This window comes from Mastomys coucha, unplaced genomic scaffold (assembly GCF_008632895.1).
Source record: "Mastomys coucha isolate ucsf_1 unplaced genomic scaffold, UCSF_Mcou_1 pScaffold22, whole genome shotgun sequence".
NCBI lineage: Eukaryota > Metazoa > Chordata > Mammalia > Rodentia > Muridae > Mastomys > Mastomys coucha.
In genome coordinates this window covers 232,091,938-232,096,697 of record NW_022196905.1, presented here as the reverse complement: position 1 = coordinate 232,096,697, position 4,760 = coordinate 232,091,938, and positions in this window count along the sequence as shown.

Here is a 4,760-nt window from a genome sequence, read left to right as displayed (position 1 = left end):
CCCCCCCCCCCCCCCGCGGGTTGAGGGAGGCCCAGATAGGCCGGCCCGCGGCACTTCTGTGTGTTGCTATCTTATCTCAGATAAATTACTCCTTTTAAAATATTTTTATTTTATTTTATTTTATTTTATTTTACTATTTTGTATGTTTGGTGTTTTGCTTGCATACATGTCTGTGCACCATGCATGTCTCTTGTGTCTTTGAAGGCCAGAAAGGAGAGTTGGATTGTTTGGAGTGTGAGTTACAGATGGTTGTGAGCTGCCATGTGAGTGTTGGGAATTGAACCTGGGTCCTCTAGCAGGTACTCTTAACCACTGAGCTATCTCTTCAACCCAGTGAATTACCCTTTTGTCATTTTATACTCCTAGTGATAATGTTTGTCTCTTTACATTTTTGGTTGATAGTCATGTGATTTTCCTTTAGTTAGCATTTACCGAATACATATTTTCCTAATACCTCTCCTCTTCCTCTTTGATTTTTTGTTTGGACAAAGGATGTTGTTCTGTAGTCTCAGCTGGCCATCAAATGTGAGATCCTCCTGTCTCCACCTCATAAGCTCTAAGATTACAAGTATGCACCACCCAGAGTCCCAGGATTTACTCTCAACCTCTGTCATTAAATTGTCATGGAGTTGGGGATAGCTCAATGTCTATAGCACTTTTCTAGCATGCACATGAACCTAGGTTCAAGTCCTAACACTCAAAACTAGCAAATCTATGTTAAAAAATTCCTTTGTATAGAATTTTATGCAAATATGAGCAATATAAGAATAGATTCTTAATAGAATTTTTGGACTCTCAGTTTAAACACATTTAAAAATTTGATAGATGTTGCTGCATTTACACTCATGATAAATTCCTCAGAGTAGAATATTTTAGTTAAGGGGGTTATGCATTTCATCTTACAGAAATGTTATACCAATTTATATTTCTGGCAGTAGGGCTGACTAGATAATTGGAAAACGCTTTCCTCAAACATATCTTAAATATTTATAAATTACACTATTTCATATATACTATTTCATATATAACTATTTCATATATAAAGTTAGACTGATGGATACTAAGGGAATTTCCTGGGATCAAAACAGAGAAGCAGCTACAAACCAAGAGAAGCACACGCTAGGCTCGTAGGTCCAAGTGAGACACTTGTGGTTGTGTGTAGTCAAGACTTGGGTTTTTAATAGGCACGTGATAATAAAGTCTTAGGCTCTGCAAGGTGAAGAGTAGGAGAGAGACCTTCCTAAGAAGCAGGGACTTTCAAATGTGACATCTGTCACACAAAGATGAGTTAGAAAACAAAGCAAATGACCCAGATAGTAAGCTGTAGCTTTAATGTGCTTGTCCTAAACATCAGGTGTGCAAAAAGATCTCCTGAGCACTTATGGCTTCAAGCCTGCCTAATAGACAATACCTTGGGGTAGCGGTGTACTTAACATTGGCCAATGGGAATTTTTCCTATGGCTGCCTGCAGCCACTCATAGGAATGGGTCGTCTGGAATGGGAGTCAGGGCCTGAAAATTAAGGGTACCGGAAATGCGGGAAGGGTTTGAAAAAATTAGACCAACTTATGGTGTGCTTTCAGTCCGCCATCATTCATTGAATTCTTTTTGTTACAAGCAAACAGGTAGATAGGTAAAGCAAAACCCCTCCCCCAAGTTTGTCAGCAACTTGGCCCAATCAGCAGCTTCATCTTCAGTCTCTGGAGGCAGGACTTCCCAAGTAACTGGAACTTGGAGAGAGGCGTGGCTATTAGCAGGAGGTGGGCAGAGAGGCGTGGTTATCTGTGGCAAGGCGGGGTCTGAAGAATCAGCCCTCAGCTGTAGCAGGGTCACACTTCCCAAAGAGCCATGTGCACTGCAGGCTATATATTACCATAAATGTAACATTTGAGTGGACACACATTCAAAATCGAAAATTGCATCATGAAGGGGACACAGCTTCAGAAGACCTGCAAGAGGTACCCAAGAGACAGTACAAAGCTACAAGGGTGGGAAGTCTGTGTGACAGGGCAGATAACTGGTCCAGGACAGACAGGCATGCGCTGTACCTGCGTTGTAGAGGGAGAAAGGGGAGTTGAAAGAGATGGAAAATATCTTGTAAGGCTTTGCAGAAGAAAGATGTGAACCTGTAGATTCAGGAATTATTGCATTTTGGCATACAAGACATGCTAATGAAACAGAACTGTGTTTCCCAGAACAACGACAACAACAACAACAACAGAAGCAGCAAGAAGAGTGGCATTGTTTTACATCCATGAAAGTCTCTTCAGTGCCTGACTTAATAGGATGCGGCTGCATTCTCATATAGGCTTCTGCCTTCAATCACAGGCCATGCGGCTTCTGAAATAACTAGCTTACAAGAGACTGAGAATGAAGAGGAACATTGTGTACTGGTGTAAATGCAGTTTGACCTTGAGGAACTCCTGAAAAAATGTTTCCCGATTCCTCAAGGACCTCTAGATCATCTCTGAGAACAGCCATGTGCAGAGTGGAGGCTCCCTCTTACGGGTCATTGTTAGCAAACTGGATGTTACAAGCAAATGCTGTGTGCATACTCTCTCTCCATTCACACCTTCCATGTATACTCGGTGTGAATCACGGTTTCCAGGGAATTAAAATACCGTGACATACTTGGAATTTCAAACAAGGTAAAACCCTTAATTTCATCTCTCAACTGTGATTCACAGAGTACTTTAGGGTCCTACAATGTCAACACCCAGTACATTTGATAGTATGTGCACAAGTCTTGAGTCATCTCACATATTTTTGGTTAAGAAAAAAAATAGGTAAACTTATGTTACTGTATCATGTTTGAGGTATACATAACAAAGACTAATACAGACAATCTGGAAGTCTGTATGTGTCTGACCTAAGCCCTCTGCATATATGTTACAGTTGTGTAGCTTGGTGTTCTAACAGCGGGAGCAGGGGTTATCCTGACTCTTATAGGTAATATGCAAAAATGCCCCCAAGGAGGGAGACAGAAATCATCTAACAGGACACCAACACATTAGCCCTTTGTTTCTGAGTTTCTGCTTTGCATTTAGGTCACAACCCCCTCAGAAGTGCAAGGAAACTGGTGGCACACTGACTCCAGAGAGCACCAGGATATTTTCAGTTGTCTGGGAAAAGTGTCATCGACACAGCATGAGTAAAAGCTATGTAAATGTTTTCTAATCTGCATCTGTTTTCCATTTCTGATTTATTTTATCATTAGGGAGATAGCCCCCATCTGCAACTGTTAAGGGATTAAATTCTTGTCCTCTATTGATCCCATCCACATCGAAGAAATATGACCCATATGGTTTTCCTATCTTATCTCATTATATAAACTCTAAGATGCAAGACATTATTTTAGCTATGCCAAGGAGAAAAGGGATTGTAATAAAGAGCCCATTAGATATCAGACACTGCAATTTTCTCTTGTGCTCTTTTCTTTCTCTTAGTTTGTCTTGTCCAACTACCAAGGGATTATATTTGTTATATCTTATTATAACAAGTTATTTTTGTTATATTATTTATTTTTCTATACTTAAAAAACTGAACTAATGTAGGGGCTCTCAGAGACTGAACTGACAATCCGGGACCCTGTCTGGGTCTGATCTAAGCCCTCTGCATATATGTTATGGTTGTGTAGCTTGGTTCTTTGTTATGGTTGTTCTTTGTGGGATTCCTAACAGTGGGATCAAGGTCTGTCTCTGACTCTTTTGCCTGTTTTGAGGACCCTTTTCCTCCTATTGAGTTACCTCATCCAACTTCGGTATGAGGGTTTGTGCCTAGTCTTATTGTAACTTGTTAGGCCTTGTTTGGTTGATATTCCTGGGAGGCCTGCTCTTTTCTGAAGGGAGATGGAGGAGGAGTGGAACCGGGGGAGAGGGGAGTTAGGAGATGGCATTAGAAAGAGTGGAGGGAGAGTAAACTGTGGTCGGGATGCAATATATGAAAGAAAAATTAAAAATGAATAAATGAATGAATGAGTGAAAGCATAGTCAATAACGTAAAGGTTAACAACTGAATTGTCACTTGTATCTGCTGGGAGAGGGAAAATCAGTTTTCTCCAGTAGAGTGATACTGGGTACATCAACCACTCTAGGACGGACCTCATGTTCAGAAGTAGTTAACCAATATATAATAGACTCCATTGTGTGTGTGTGGGTGGGTCTGTGTGTGGGTACTTTAATTTGTTCTTGTGTTTGTTATTTATTGTATTGGGTTTTTGTTTCTGTTTTTGTTTTTGTTTTTGAGAACTTAGAAAATTTAAAGTTAGGTGAGTAGGGAGGGCGAGAGGATCTGGAAGGACTTGGGGAAGGGAAGAATATGATCAAAGTATATTTAAATTAAAAATTGCTTTAAATAACACACACACACACGATTAAAATTCTTTGTAAATAGTTATATGAAGCCATAGGCTTAATCCTAATTCCTTTCTGCTGAAATATAGACAGTAGATTATTAACTAGCCAATAGTTAGCATGGGACACCCTGTGATATTCAAAATATCATTATAAAAATATGAGATGTCAGAATGACTTGCTCTAGGAGCCTCTCAGGTGTTACACAGTGTGCCATAGACTTCCACAGTACAAGGCATCCCACCTGGCTCCAGGTTCTAGGGATAAATCTGAGTCTACTCTCATAGCCCAGTAGAGGAAAAACCCAGGAGCAAAAACTACTGTGGTGTGATAAATTATGTGCACAAAAATATTTATGGTACCATTGGATTAGTGAATTGTGCTTAGGGAATTAGAAAGGCTTCACTTT